General features: G+C 41.3%; 1 protein-coding gene across 3 annotated transcripts in view; it reads left to right on the top strand.

Moving 5' to 3' along the window:
• Positions 1-16,729, top strand: part of prickle2b (prickle homolog 2b) — an 85,926-nt gene that overhangs the window by 53,132 nt on the left and 16,065 nt on the right. The window contains exons 1-2 of one of the 3 annotated variants that reach the window (XM_032513972.1): positions 10,095-10,106; positions 13,802-14,249. The exons of 1 other annotated variant lie outside the window; for it this stretch is intronic. The gene's annotated coding sequence lies outside the window, so the exon portion shown is untranslated. Of the gene's footprint in view, positions 1-10,094; positions 10,107-13,760; positions 14,250-16,729 lie in introns of those variants that run through there. One more of the 3 variants, XM_032513971.1, reaches the window with a different exon arrangement.

Here is a 16,729-nt window from a genome sequence, read left to right as displayed (position 1 = left end):
CATCTTTCAGCATACTTCTGTAGTTGAAGGTCATTACAGTGCCAAGTTGATGATCAGAGTTTGTAGGCTGACACAGGATCTTAAAAGTTTACCCAGCATGCCAACCGTGAGGGTGACAAATTCCACCCCTCTGCTCTAAAACAGTAATTTGCAGCTAAGAATTCTGGGAGTGTAAAGAGCTGCATTGTATTTGTTTTGGGTTTTTTGATTCGTAGTTTTGTAGTATTCAGTTCTTTCCACTTCTATCTGACATTCTCTACTCCTACTCTAACCTGTGTTTCTTTATCCAGCTTCTCTGTCTCCCCCCCTCTTCACCCCTCAGTCATTCTATGTCAGGTCCTCTCCGAAAAACTTTGTTTACCATGCTGAGGTCACAATAGACCAAACCATGAACAACGGGAATAAACTCCCATCAACAGATTACAGACTTGAGCATGGCTTCGTTTCCAGAAATATGTAATACATTGCACATGTATACTAAATGTGTCCCAGATGTAAATGGTTCATGAGTTGTTCAGGCTGTGCTGTTTGCACCCCGAGATCTGTGCTGTCATCAAAAAATTGTTCTCCCTCATATCCGCTTTCCAACATGGGAGACATTTTTATGACCTATTGTTTAAGTCTACAAAACTATCTATTCATTTTCCAATTTAGATGTGGTAAATCTTGTAATTATTCTCGCTTAACCTGCTGACTCATCCAGAGCATTAATCAGATATTGTTTGAGAAAATGAAAGTCTGTCCCAAAAGGTTTAAAATTCCAGTTGATTTTTACAGGTGATCAATAGAGTGCATTATGCATGGCAAAGCAGCGCTGTGATCTGTTGGTAAGATATGTGGCCTTTGGCAGATCAGATAGATAAGCAGGGTCAGCCACAGCAGTTAAATGCAAAACAGCCCATGATCAATAGAGATCAGAGCCAGGTTGTCACTGTGTGAATAGGTCAAATTTTAGGGTGGAAGCCCGCTATTGGCCATATTGATTGAGGACTCAAGGGGAGTAAGGCCTGGACACCAGAAAGTGACAAAGTGAAGTTCTACTTTGGCTAACAAAGTACTTGCAAACTTGCCTGCCAGCCAGGAACGTGACCAGCCTGTGTCCAAAATCATTCCATATTTACTATAGTGTGTTATATTTACTGTCCTCCATTTTATTTTATTTACCAAAGTGCAAATATACTTAATTTATACACATCTAAAAATCTACGTGTGAATTTTGATATACAGTATGTACATGAACATTCACATTTCTAATTACTATACACAAGTGACTTTGATGGGAGAAAGCAACACATGGCCACAGACAATTAATGGGACTACTGTAAGTGTCTTGAAATTCCGCTTGTTTATTGGCTGATACTATTGCAGCAGCCTAGTGTCAGATTCCCTACTGGTCTGATCCATCATGAACTCTAAACCGTATCCTGCACATATACCACTGGGCGGTTTACTTACAATGGGAGGTGAACCAACAATTAGACGGATCCATAGGTCAAATCCAGAGAATGCATGAATGTATTCGCATGTAGCTTGGCTGCAGATGGATGGGCTTGGTCATGCCATGTGCTCTCCCTCCCTGTTGTGTTTTTTTCTTCCTCATTGTTTCCCTCTCAAGCTTTGACTCACAAGCCCTCCTGATTTTTACGCTCCCTTTAATGTTTCCCTCTCTCACTCGGTCCATCACCCATTGATGTTGCTTTTATGATCTGTTTTTATGATCTCTCTGTCTTTCTCTCTCGGCTAACCTCTTGGTGTACTGCAGGGAAGGAATAGCAGACTAAGTGTAAATCATTCTGACGCCAGCATCAGTCTTGTGGCTGGCACAGACTTGGCATGCAGATACACACATACACATACAGAGCAGCCTTTCCTTTCCAGAGTTTACTCTACTTGCTGGTATGCTGCCCCAGATACCAGAGAGGAGCCAGAACAGGCACCAAACGTACTTGAGCTGCAGTGCTGTGATGTGATTAGACATGGAGGATAGTGACAGCGCCTTTTCAAGGATTAATATGTAACTCTGTTGTGCTACCCATTGCTGTTGGGTTTGCATGAATTTGAGAGAAAACGGTAGCTTTAAAGACACAGATATGATTGTTTGCATGGTTTTGTGTGTGAATGAATGTGTTGTATATGTGTTATTTGGCACACACATGCCCAGAGTGTGAGTGTAAAGCATCATGTGTTTGCGCTGTCTCTCTGTATATTTCTGTCTGGCCAAAACGTGTGTTTATGTGAAGACATGTGCAGCCCAGCAACAGAGGCGAGAAGAATGATACACAGTGATTATCTGTTCCACGCTTCAGCAGTCACAAGTTTTTTTCTTCTTCTTTTTGTCCATAAAATAGCTTCAAGTCAGTGAGCATGTGTGAATATTCTTTAGGGAACTGATGCTGATGATCACTTTCATTTGTCATCCTTTCAACTCAAACCATTCTTTAGCTGCTACTTCTCCTGTGGTCTTCTACTTGTTTGTGCCTCACACACGTTGGAATCTGATGAAAAGAAGAGATGTTATATCATCTTTATTGACAGCTTGATAGTTTAATCATAAGAGTGAATGGTGCATTTATTGGCAGTGACGCCTGCGCTGCTAATTCAGAGCCACCCACACATAAATGGAGCTGAAAGAGCAACTGCTAGTATTTTGAAAAGAATAGCAGAAAGGTAGATAAGTCTTTAAATACATTTAAATGGATTTAGATAAGCCTAGCTCTCTGTGTGCACATGTTTGAGTATATTTGATTGTGTTCTTATTTCATGTGTATATGTGCATGTTTCCCTACTGTGTGTCCATGTTCTCGTGTCTGAATACTTGGCAGCCTTTAATTTTCCTCGTCGCTCCTCCAGTCAGTCTGCATCTTTTAAACAGTGGCTTCATTGATGCTCAGGTCTTCTTATCCTTTGCTTTTGGTTTAACCAATTCCACACTCACCCTACTGTTCTTGTGTGTGTGTGTGTGTGTGTGTGCGTGTGTGTGTGTGTGTGTGTGTGTGTGTGTGTGTGTGTGTGTGTGTGTGTGTGTGTGCGCGTGTGTGTGTGTGTGTGTCACTCCTTACGTACATACAAATAAGCACACAATTGCATGCATTCTTGCTCACATGTGTGTGCATGCTACGTGGCAGACATGTCTGTACATTTTATGAATGATTGTGTGTTTGGGCATATGTGAATGTGTAGGAACCAAGCTGGGGTGTCATACGTGGGTCAGCAGGACATTATTGTGTCTGGAGCTCCACGGGTGGTGTAAGAGGTCTGTTTTTGGCCTCCTTGGGTCCAAGTGGTCTCGCACAGAAGCCCGTCTGTGGCCTGAAGAACCTGAGGAGCGCCAGGGGGCGAATAAATACGCTGTGAAAAGCGTGTTAAGAGAGGTGTGAAAGAAATCCAAGGGTGAAACACTGGGTTTTGTGTGGAACAGTTCCCTCCCCCTCGCCTGCGCAGTATACATGCTCTCTCTTTCTTTCTCTGTCACCCACACACGCTTACACTTTTCCTTTCACACACACCTCACATGGAGGTTCACAGTTCAAATAAACAGTGGCTCAAGTAGTGGGGCTGGTCCTGGTGTAAACAACAGCGGGCCGGGGTGATTTAGTTTCTCTCTGGGCACAGCTCTCTCTCACTGCTTCCTAATGGGCCATGCTTTAAATGGGGAACGTAGGGGAGCTGCAGTAAGTGGGAAATAAAGTGGTTGAAGAAAAAGCTACAGCCACTTTGATGTGACCTGGTATTCAAAACAAGCCCACGGTACATTTTAAAAGGCGCGATAAGTGATGGTTTGAAAGCCTGTCTTTGCTTGGAAATGTGCTAAATCTGAAAGTTTGACCTCGGCCTGATAAAAGTTGTTTAATGGGATGTGTGTGTGTGTGTGTGTGTGTGTGTGTGTGTGGATCGCTCAATGTGACTCATTCCTCCCTCCCGTGCCTTGTCTGTCGTTGTGTGCATGCGTGTTTGCTGCCTACAGTGTGCCCTCTCGGCAGCGATCAGTCAATAAAGATCCGGGTTCACAGTCTCTATCGGCCCATGATGAAACACACCACCAGTCTGTCATGTCCTGGAAATGGCAATTTCTCCTCCAATCCATAATCTCCACAGGCCTTCAAGATCCTGTAAGGAGAGGACTGTGGTGGGCTCATTGACATGAACGTGGTGTCTGTGTGTGTGTGTGTGATCTGCTCATCATCCAGCCCCTCCTTGTTAGGGTAAACAGTGTAAGAAGATGAAATAAGGGGGGAAATTAAATTGCATAAAGCTGACTGAGAGGAATCATTTCAAAATAAAACACTGCAACTTCATCAAAATGGTACCTTTTGAAGAATCTCTGCAGGCTTTCATTATATGTTCCTGGTGGTTTTACTAGTCTATTAGTTAAAGTGACTCTGGTGTTTCTGCTTAGTCTCAATCCGATTTGAGTGTAATCTCCTTATTCCTTCTGTGAGATTCATCTGTCCGTTATCTAGACTACCACATGACGTCATCTAGAGATTATCTCTTTCTTTCTCCTACAACTCATTTACGTTGTTTCTCCAATGGCCTACTGTATATGAACACTATTGCCACATGAGATGCACAGCTATTGCACCGCTCCGAGCTGGGTTATTGAGGTGAGAAGGGCAAATTGAATTAGAGGGAGGAAAGGATGCCCCCTCCCACCTTCCCATTGAGTATATTTGGGTGTTTCTGTCTGTGTAAGTGGAACTTTCTGCTGTGAGGCTACAGCAAAGCTGCATTTTAATGAAGTACAGAAAGGTCCTTAAACCTACTTTCTCAATCAGCTTATTACTGAAAGCAATCAACATGAATCTACATGAACAAAATAGAAACAAAATGTCATTTTTTTCCACAAGAAAGATTTTTTTTTTTTCAGGGGGTGCATGTACAAGTTTGGTGCTGTTGTGTGTGCGGTGCTGTAACAGAACATGTCACTTTGTTTTGTTTCTTTCCTGCTCATTAAGTTCCAAAATTATTTAGACTCTGCTACGTCTTAAGTCTGTGCTCTGACACCGGCTTTGTTTTACTGCAGCGCAGGCAGTAGCCTAGGGTTAGGGTTACAATGTATGTTTTTCTGGAATCAGCCAGCACAAAAGGCGTCTATTTGTTAGGCTGCTGGTCGTTTGCTGCTAAACCGTGTCATAGCTCATTACTATAAAGTTGACCTAGTTTCAACTTTCTGTTTGACGCTCAACATGCGAGAGAAGCCGGCTTTCATTGACAATGAATGACTTCCTATAACTTTGAAGCTCAAGTCGACTTGAGCTGCAAAAGATATTCTGCCTGCTCTATCAGGGATAGGGTGTCAAAAAGTACCGGGAAGCTGTTGACACTTTGGCTGCTCTGACGTGCCAGCATTCTATGTTCGATCATGGAAAAAGCACAAGCATCCACTGCACGGCCAATACATTAACACTAGAAACCTTTTATAAATTCCATATACAATGAGAGAATTGTTATTGTTTGTTGGTTTCAGCAGCGTCTGATAACAGTTAACTTTTACACTTAGTGTGTCAAACAGTTAGGATGTACAATTTCTGTGTCTGTAGCTTTAAATGCTAGGGAGGAGAAGGGGAGGGTGGGGATGAGGCCTTCGTCACTAACCGATGTGAGTCTAGTGTAGATATGAGTCGCGCATGCTCAGATTTAAACAGTTTATGACATAACGTGTCATACTGAAATTGTGAACTCCATGAAATAATAAACTTTTCTCACTGCAAACAATAACAGAAGATGAAAATCATTTCAGTAACATTTTAGCTATCTATGATTATTTGATTGCCAACGTTAGCTCAAAACACCATTGAACTGCCTTTGTTTTTGATTGGTATCTTGGATTGGTATCTTGTAGCCAGCAGCAAACAAACTTCGTTAAGTAAGTCCATTTTTACTGTATTGACATTACAGAAGTGTGTGTGGGTGTGTGGGTGTGTGGGTGTGTTGGGTGGGTGGGTGGGTGGTGGTTAAATAAAGCAAAATCTATTTGGTTGGAGTTGTTGATTCAGTGATTGAACATTTGTGGTATTCTCATAATTGACTTAATTAATTATCATCATTACTCATGTTCAACTATATTTTGCTATTGAGTATTTTACCCAAAGCTGCACTCAAACTCAGTCGTCCAGTTAGAGTGTTGAAAGAATCTTTTTCCATCCAGTTATATTGTTTTGATAGCAAATTGCAAATCAAACATACGGTGTAGTTTTACATAAGCACAGCGCCCTGCTCATGTACGTTGTTGTAGTTCTAGAGTGGAACGAAAGCCCAACGTCCAAACTCTGTTTGATGGACTGACGTCTGTCGCTGCTCTGCCCCCAAGTCCTCCAAAGCTAAATATTTAAACGTGGCATAGCTGAGTGTTGGAGTTTATTTAACTAAAAGTTTGAGTTTAAACCATTACAGGAGAGCTCTGGAGAAAGTTTAAACATCCCCCTTGCCATAGAATATATTTTTTGCAGATGTAGACTATGTTTACATCACTAGGGCAAAAACTTTTCATTATTCCTCACTAGAGCCTGACCAATAAAGAATTCTCAAGACCAATAAGAATATTTGGTTATTTAAAAATCTGATTTGCCAATATATATATGTATATTTATATATATATATATAGATATATATAGATATATATATCTATATCTATATTTATTTATTTTTTAATCCAGAAACGCGTTCCAAAACATTAGTTATTTGTAGTTATTTATGACTTCTCACTGAAATAATGTGATAATTTGTCTTATCGTCACAACAGAACAGAGGAACATCAAAATATATTAAAGTTTTGATAAATAAAATGTATAAAAATACAAATTTAAGATATGAAACTTTAACAAAAACTCGTCGACAAAAAAAAAAAATCAGTGTTGCCAACAGGGACGTTGTAGAGTGCCCTCTGATGGACAAACTAGGCTATGCTCATATCATGGTTGACAGTCTGTTTCAATTTTTTAAATATTCATTTATCAGAATCATTTATTTGTCACTATAAATGATTCATCAGAATCATTTATATTTACATACTTACTGCTTATATTCATAAAAAAAAAAATTATCGACCAATAATATCGGTCGGGCTCTATTCCTGACCTTCTATTTCACTATTCAATCCCATGTTTCTCTGCTTTTCCTTTTATCAAATGTTATCTCTAGATTTGATAATTTTTTGGGGTATTTTAGTCTTTAATAGACAGGACAGCTGTAGACAGGGAAGGGGGGGAGCTCAGACTTGAACTCTGAGCCGCTCGAGGACTGAGTCTCTGCATACGGGCACCTGCTCTACTAGGAGAGCTACCAGGTGCCCGTTACCACTTTATAAATTTATGGAAGTACTATAAACCTACTGAGTATCTGGCCTGCTCCAGAAGCTGATCAACCCAATACACATTCAACATGTGTGTCTTTTGTTGCACTTTTGTTGCACTCTTTTGTTGCACTTTTGTTGCAAGCTAACTGGATATATTGGTTTTACATGGCTTTTTTTTTTTTTTTTTACAAAGAACCGTGTGTAAAAACTCTCAAACTCTTTTGTGTTGACTTGTCTTCTGAAAATAAGCAGTAAGATCATATATCAAGACTGCGGCTGCCAGCCCACAATTGTGGTCCTGCTAATGAGTATGCTAATTTTCATTATTAATGATGGAACATCTGGTAGGTCAGCTTGTGGCCACGGGAGAGGGCTGCAAGATGATTGGTTACAGAGAGAGCACCAGAAATAAAAGTCAGAAGAGGTTTAGTTGATGGAGCGAGGTAGTGAATGAAACAAAAACCCACAATGAGAGAGAAAGAGAGAGAGAAAGAGAGAGAGAATGAGTGAGTGAGTGAGTGAGTGAGTGAGTGATTGAGTAGGGAGAGTGTCAGAAAATCAGTATCAACTCCTACACTACTCATCTGGGTCATGATGACAAGGTGGAGAAGAGGAATATCAGTGGAGGCTGAATGAGAGAGTTGAGTCAGAGAAATGTGCTGCAGGGTTCTGAATGTGGGAGGTTCGGAGGTGGGTGGTTCATTCATGGAGCCACAAGATCATTCCGCATCAGAGCTAATGCTTAATGTGTTGCTGTGAGAGAAATTAGAGATTTTTGTGCATTACTTCAAAACATTTTTTTTTAAAGGCGATTATTTTTCAGCACAGATGGGTTGGTTGAGCACTCAGAAAGTTAGTGTCAAGAAACCTGAATAATAATAATGTCCTTACTAGGCATGGTCTGGTACACGATTCTGACAGTATGATAGCCTTCAGCAAAAATATCACGGTTTCACGGTACTGCAATCGCAGCTTAAAAATGTATTTCTTTTAAATATCTGGGTAAAAGAGAAACTTTGAACACGATGTATTTTATTTTCAAAACACATTGCGCACTAACAGGGAGACGGATTACTAAACTGCATTTTCGGTCTTTGACCACTCATAAACAACTTATACCTTAGTAACGGTATGACAAAAAAATGTAGTGGTTTTGAAACTGTGACTTTTTCAAACTGTGGTATACTTTGAATCCGGTAACCGACCCATACCTAGTCCAAACTAATTTTTCTCTTTCTCTTGTTTGCCATTCATCATATTCCACTGCGTCCACTACAGTATTTCTTGACTTCCTAAAACTGTTCCTCTCCATTTTTTTTATTTTTTTTTAAACCAGTAGATGACCTAGTTATGTTTTGAATCAGAATCCACATGTACAGTTGGGCTGAGAAAAGCGCATTGACAAACTGCCGTTGTTGGGCACAGCGTGCTGGAAATTGAACTGCTTCGCCCTGGAGAGTACTGTCTACTGTGGAGATGGATGGTCTAATGGATAGATGAAGGTGGAGGGCTTGGGAGTGTGTTTTTCCTCTGTGCTGGACAGCCCTTGTGTGAGTGGGCCAGGAGGGGCAAAAAATAGCTCTAGTCCCCAGTAGGAGTCACTCCACAAAGTCAACTCCTTGCCCCGGGCCTTCAAGCGTGAAACTAAGTGTCCATGCTCTTTCTTTCTTTCCTCTTTCACTTTCTCGTTGTCTCTCTCTATTTTCCCCTCTGTGGCTTAATGGCTTACCCATGCCTCTGCGTAAGTAAGGTCTCTGCAGCAAGAGTTGAGTTTGTGTGCTAACGAATCCCCAAGCTAATTAGAATTTCAGCCAAGCTGGCTGCGCTCCTCATTTCCTTGCCATTTCCCTCCCTTTGGACTAATACATTTTCACCCCTCAACCCGCGCAGAATTAATCCAGTTAATGTTCAACATGGGGTGAATAATGGCCACTTATCTGCCGGGAACATGGGTACAGAGAGGATCTTGGATGTAGGACCCATAGTGAGCCCCCAGTCTTGTGTCACACTAAATCTGCTTTCTGGGCAGAGTAGTTGGGCCACAGTACTGCTAGTTCATAGAGGGGAGGTCAGTGTGTCTTCAGAATGACACTGCTCTCACTGAATGGGTTAAGAAAACCAGTAAACCTTTTATACTAAAGCCGTTTCCTCTTCTTTGTGACTGGATGCGAGTGTTCACATTCCATTACACACTTAATGTAGCGGAAGGACCTTTATCCAGCAGCAGGTAAGCAAACAAACTCACCAGGATTATCTGCACTGGTTGTCAACAACTTCCACATCATCTTCAATTTGTGTTTAACACCCCGGTTGCTTGATTTGTTGGTCTTTGTCCTAGCACACAATCCAGTAATTAAAGATTAACCCATTCTGCTCCAAGTTTTCTTTGGTTATGCTTGAAACATGTTGGCTTAAAGAAAGACCACGTCTATAGGCCAAAGTTCCAAACGGCCGCTCTCAATGGCGGGGTAAAAATCCTACCGTCATGGAAACAGGCGAGACCTGATTAACCATTCTTATTATATGACAGAAATAGTTGTGTGACGAATGAAAAAGGAGAGCCTGAGAGAAAAGTTCATGCTTTCTTTCTCACCTCTACACATTACTGACCAATCTCTTTTTGAAATGAGCGAGATTTCAGTAAAGGAAGTTACAGAAATTGTTATTTATAGCCACCTGTTTCCGGAGCCGAAAAGGTGTACGAGAGATGGGTTCAGGCGCTGTTAAGGCATATTTATAGATGTAAATTGGGTTTGGGTAAAGAAAGAGTTTACAATGTAGTTGCATGGTGGCTACATGAGTAGGCTCAGTGGTAGAGCAGAACGTTTGTTAAATCCTGGTGACGTTTTGACAAGCAATTGGCTTTTCGGTATGCTAGCACCTTCATACTCCCTGTTGTCTTTACAGAAGTTTTTTCTTCACCTTGTTAACAATATTATTTGCGGTTTTGGAGACCTAACCATGACCCATCTGTACATATTTTTACTTTACAATTTTTATTTATTTGAGATCCCGGGACTCTAATTCCAGTTTTACAATTAATTTGGGTCCCTTTTTCTCTAGTTAAACCTCCAAAATCCCCTTGATGCTCCCTATATTTCTCATTACAGATCAGGTCTGGTTGCTAAGGAATGATATGAAGTGATATGATTACCCTGCCCTCAAAATCATATTTGCCTCAGTTCTAGTTCAGTTTGTTTAAGAGGCTGAAACACAGTTCAGTAGTCAGTTGGGGATCCAATTCTGGGAAGTGTAAACACATAGAGTAGTTATAAATTAGCTTAACCTGCAGCAGTGGGATAGAAAAGCTATATGGGACAGAAAGCTGGTTCTCTCCCTCCCTCCCAAAATGTCTGAGCTATCAGCTGTTGGGGTGAGTCCCAGCTGCCTCGTGTGTTGACTCTCGAGTGATAGCCATCAGCATTTGCCACATGAAAGGAGAGGAGACTGGTGTTCCTAAAAAAGCAGATGAGAAATAAAGATTAGGACGCTATGTTGGGATGTTGGCTACATTTCAAATTTGAGATAAAGGCATTGATTTATCAGGAGTGTTTTTCTGACCATATCATGCAGTATATAAATCAGTTCCTTCCCTGGTAAGACATGAATAATAATGTAGGATAAGATTCTTTTGAGGCAGTACAACTTTCTTGCATACTTCAGATAGGGCTCCCGGCTCCCAGGCAAACATGTATTACAATATCTCGTATCCTGTGCTTTGATAGAGACAAAAACCTCAATATGCTTATGCATGCTTAGGAAGGGAGTAAACCTGGCTCTGTGTCTAAAATTACCAAGCAGGGTCTCTCGGTGCATGCCAGGGATCCATGCATTCAGTGCTATCTGTGGTATGTCCCCCAAGCTGGCCTCTGCTGCTTTTATTCAGCCCTCTCATGGCATTTAAAACAGCTCACTGCAGGTCAAGGAACACTTTATTGGGGAAAAGGGAATGACTTATTGGAGTAAATGGCTGGCCCCAAACCAGTTGACCCATTCTGTGGTCGCTCCGCGCAGAGGACACTGTCACTTAGGACTCCTCATAAAATATTGTGGATAGGCTGTAAGTACAGCCTGAGCTGTAATTGATATTCTTGTGTTTGTAAAGGTGCCGCGATTATATGTATTTATATATGAGACTAAGTCAAGGCGGGAGCCGTCGCGCCACGTGTGAGAGGAGAATCCAGGGCAGAAAGACGGCTTTCACTAAAAAAGACTCCAGGGAAGCCAGGGGAACAGTTCTGAAAGGAGAAAAGAGACTGGAGCACTGTCCTTAAAAACTGAGGAGGTTGTTCAGATCTGCTCACTGTTTTCAGCAGCTACAGCAAAATTATTCCTTGTGCAGCTTTGCACGTTATTTCAAAGTAGGCCTTTTTATATTCCTTGACACATTTTGTTTTTACTTGTGTTTTGCCAACATGCAGCACTATTTTATGAAAAATATACATAAATCTTGATTTAATTACTGTCTAACCCATTTCCATTCATCTTTCAAGATGCCTTCTGAAATCTTTCTACAAATCTGTTCAGCTTTGATTGCCAGAAAACGTTTGGCCATTTTTCCTTGTTCTTGACAAATTTTGTCTTACCCAAATATGCAAATGAGGAGCAGCAGTAGGACGTGGTTTAGCACACACATCGTAGGAACAAGAGGAGAGAAATAGCAGAGATAGTCATGTGAGTGTTTGAGAGATTAAGGAACCAAAATAGCTGAGAGGGTGGCAATCTGCTGGGGAACTATTGTGCTGTTTATGTTGCTAATAGTGGAGCTAACTGACTCCACATGCTCATATAAATCAGTCCCTGATTTAATTTCCTCTTGTATTTTGGTCAGTTGTATTTTGATAAATATCAATGTGGGAAGCAGACTTTATTTATAAAGCTTTTTTCAAGTCAGAAGTTACAAAATGATTTACATTTAACACGTAACACTAGTGACTAGAGCAGTGGTTCTTAACCTGGGTTCGATCGAACCCCAGGGCTTCGGTGAGTCAGTCTCAGGGGTTCGGCGGAGGTCAAGACACACACCCGACTCATATGATTCGTGATGACACGCCCCGCTTGGCCATCATCAGAAGGGTTCGGTGAACGCACACATGAAACTGGTGGGGGTCAGTACCTCCAACAAGGTTAAGAACCACTGAACTAGAGCACTCTATCTACTTGTTATAACATAAAATACCAAATAATATGTAGAGATGGTCATTAAATATATATAATAAGAGTATCCTCTTTACTCTGTTTAATGAATCTTTGGCAAAAAAAATACAGACCCCATATGTGAAATGCAGGTGGAAATATAGGCTACTTTTATGATACTGCTAAATTGTCTTTAGATTTTTTTTTATTCAAAGGTTTTTCATTGGTCTGTAGCTAATGTTCGCTTCTTATGTTAAACAGCACTGTTTTGTTTACAGGGGCTCACCTCCCCATTTCCCCATGCAGGTCAGTGCCCTGCAGCTCCTCTCTCCCCTCCCTCCTCTCTCTCTTCCTCTCTTTCTCCCTCTTCTTGTCCCGGGCCAGTTGATTCAGGGAAGTGGTTTAATTCACATGCAAATCCCCACAGAACACCAGTCGTTCATGCTGCTAATTACGCCAGTGTTGAGACGCTGACTTGCTGACATCACACCGGGATATTAGCATGCAGGGAGGAGGGACGAGGAGGGTTGGTGGGTGTATGTGTGTCGTTGCGCGTGTGTGAGTGCGCCTATGTGTGTACGTATGTGTCAAGTTACCCCAGAGGGGGGCCCATAAAACAGGAAGTAAGCGACGTTTCCTTGAAACAAAAACTTAATGTAAGAGGTTTAAATTGACTTAGATTTTCACTCAGAACAGAAATGAATAGAAGCCAACCGTTGTCTGGAAGGTCAGAAAATGTAGCCTAGGCTTATAAAGAATGTGTATAGGCTTTCATGATTAAGTAGGATATTCCATATAGAAGTAATCTGATAAAAAAAGGGATCTACTAGCTGTGGATTTCTCAATCATTAGGCCTACTGAAATGTTTAATTGTTGAGTTTAAACGATTGATCATGTGCATGGCAGTACAAAATAGGCCTACATAAAATCTTAAATTAAGGTCCACATAGCTTTTTCCAGAGCGTTAAATCTTTGTTTTAGAAGATTGCTTATTTATCACTGAGCTATTTCCCTTTGTAACACACTCCTTTTGCATTCTGTCTTTTAATTTGGTAAAAGTAAAACCCGATTGTTTCCCAAATATAATGATAGAAGTTGCATAACATACTGTACACAACATGGATTACTTACATATGTACCTATGTGTTGCCTTTACATGAACGGGGATAGAAACATCTACATCACAAAGGGGACATTTATTAGATTAAATTATAAACCAAAATATTTCCCCAAACTTTTGACAACGATGTTTTTATATTGAAAGTGCAAACCGGAAGCGACCATGTAATAAATACGCCATTGACACCGGTTAAAGATTAAAGCGCTGCTATTCAGTGGGTCTGTCAGCAGTGGAGCAGCTCCAGCGCTCAGCGTTTCAACGCGGCGAAACTCCGCACGGATCTTCAGTTAGAGCCGTCAGCAGTACCTGCTTCCAACAGAGATTTCTCTCTTATTCATTTGGATTTTTCAAAAATTTCGTCGGAATCTGCGCTCTCGTTTGGATCTGGAAATGGGGATCTGATTTTACGCACTTTAAGTTGGCTCTTCGTCTGCGCTTTTTTCCTCATTTGCTGAACTCCTGAATGTGTTTGCGGAGAGCAGGGGGTTGACAAAAGGCTTTTAAACGGAGGGGGTACATGTAGCAGAGGGGTGCAGACACCACGCAGCGGGTGAGAGTGGGGTGTTTGCGTGGCAAAGCTGTGGCGTTGGAGTTGTATGACAAATTCTGCAATGACAAAGACGTATTTTAAAACCCTCACCACCACAACCAGCACCGACGGCAGGGCTATGGCTGACATCCGTCGCAGTTTGTAAGAAGGTGAGCAGCTGATTATTGATCGTCAATTAATGTTGTGTTTGGAGCCGTTTATAGTGCGACGGACGACTTGTTGGGGTTGAGAAAGCATAAGGAAAAAGATAATTGTGTCGCACGTATTTAAAATGTATGAAATCGAATTTGTTTCTGACTAAGGTTTTTACTTTCTTTGAAATGTGTGCGTAAAGTAGTCACTTAAAAAAAAAAAAAACATGGGCTTTGAAAATAATTGTTTGCCTTTTTCTTTGTCAGTTTGAACACCGGGTGTTATTTGAATGTAACTAACATCCAGAATGCAAAGTTGTTGGACTTGCACTGTAGCTTTCACCGTTTAAGTATCCCCCACCCCACCCCCTGTGGCGCAATGGTCAAGCTCCTGTGCGCTTTCCAGCCTGAAAGTCTTTGTTGTGCAGTCACTCTGTGCCATATGGACTATAGGCTATATTGCTTAGTAAATGCACTGATAAATAAACAAACCGCTGTAAAATATTTAATGCCCCCACCCCCTTCAGATCAACTTGCTTCTTGATATTTCTCCAGTCAAGTCTTATTATTTAGTCATTGAGTCTTCAGAGTTAAAATGCTCTAATAATTTCCTGGAGTTTGCTGCAAACTGCACCGGAAACAGTGGCATAATCGCAGCTCCATGGCAGTTTTTAACACATTACAAGACTCTATGCAGGCTAATTGAGCCATTTAGATGGCTACTTTTTGGCCGTGTAAAGGGTCACTGGATTAGCACATGAATGGGCTGACGGGGAGATAATGAATAATGTGGCTTCAGCAGCTGGCTGCAGTATCATTGGGCTCTTCGGGTCTGAGAGCAGCCCAAACATTAACTGAACTGACAAGAGCCTAAACGCCAGATTAGGGGGTGGGGGGGGATCACGGCATTGGTTGGTGCTCTTTTCCCCAGTGACAAGAAAGAAAAGTCATCATATTATCCCAATGCAACTCGTAGAAGGATCTATTTAAAAAATACTGTGACCATTGAGCCATGATGTTGTTGTCCTCGTAGTCATGCCCTATTATCCAAATGGGCAAGTGGGCCGGTGCCCAGGGGCACCAACATTTTGTTGGGAGGGGGGACCACATGACACAAGCTTTAAAAAATATTTTTCGTAAATTGTTATAGTATATATAGTAAAATTGTTGAAAGACCGCACATTACTTGTTTATTAACACTAATTTCACAATAATGATAATAGATTATAATAAATCAAGATTACATAACTGACATTAGGTTGTGTTCCACTAGCTTTTGGCTCCCAATAATTTGAGTCTTGGGTTCACTATGATTGGTGCACCAGCGGTTTTTGTACTGTACTTTCATAAAGTTGGAGGTCCATTGATTGAAATTGAAGCAGCAGAGGTCCAGATATCCCAACTTTTTAAGTCTCTAATTCGCTAGTGTGGGCCAAGATCCCAAAACACTGGCTCCTACAATCCCCATAATACTCAATAATATCTATGATTAGACCCCACCCCCACTGCCTCTTAAATGCCCAATTTTCTTGAACCCCACACCTCTAGTTTGTAACGTGGGCTTTCTATTGAAAAATGTAAGTTTCTGGCCCGATTCAAGTAATGTGCACAATTGGTGTTTCACAGGAGCGTTTTTTTTGTTGAATGTTAATGAAATACAAAAATGCCTATGTTGATGTCCATTCCACTAGAGGAAATCATCATCAGGTTGAGGCTAGTGGTCTAAAGGCTAGTTGAAAAGAGAGCATGACTTTGGCTCTTTATAATTTGTTATGACAGGTGGATGCAGGCCTAATCTCTGTCCTCGGCAACACGCTGCATCTGGTTCTTACTAATTAGCCACTAATGGAAAACGTCTTTGTCGAGCCTGATTTTTGTTGGGAACACCTCCAGTCATGTTCAACTGTGATTAGCTCCTAATGGCTCTGATGTCAACTTGCAGCCCAGTATACGTATGTACAGATACCTTGTTTGTATATTGGTCATTTGTGCAAGCAGGGAACATCATTGAATCTTGAAAATTCCAACAAGCGTTTCAAAACACTGGACAACGAAAATGTTGTATTCACCAAACAAAAGGCAGTTAAAGAGAAAAGAGTCTGTCTTCTTCTTCCCCCCACTTTCAGAGAAAACAAAAGCAGAGGCAGGAAAAAAGAAAACCATGCTTGGCTGCAGTGTGCAACCAGCTGTTCTCCCCTCCGAGCTCTCCTCTGTTGTCATCTAACCTCAGTTTTTGTGCAGAGCTTCCATTTAAAGATGGGATTTTAATCTGGCCATCTAGAGCAATGCCATGGAAAAGCAGCAGTGGTTTTGGGAGCTGATCAGGAATTAGAGTGGAATGAGACTTCAGCTTCAAACCCTTCAAGGCTATACTCCCTCCACTGGCTCTTGGATACAGTTCAGAAGAATCAGATGGTTTTCTAAGCTTGGGTTGAAAAGCGTCTCCTAAGGAATTATTGATACAACCCTAGCCCTATTTTTTGCCTTCCAGAGATTAT

Source organism: Etheostoma spectabile, chromosome 4, assembly GCF_008692095.1.
Source record: "Etheostoma spectabile isolate EspeVRDwgs_2016 chromosome 4, UIUC_Espe_1.0, whole genome shotgun sequence".
Taxonomy (NCBI): domain Eukaryota; kingdom Metazoa; phylum Chordata; class Actinopteri; order Perciformes; family Percidae; genus Etheostoma; species Etheostoma spectabile.
The sequence above is the reverse complement of the archived record's forward strand: the minus strand, read 5'-3'. Positions and strand labels throughout refer to the sequence as shown.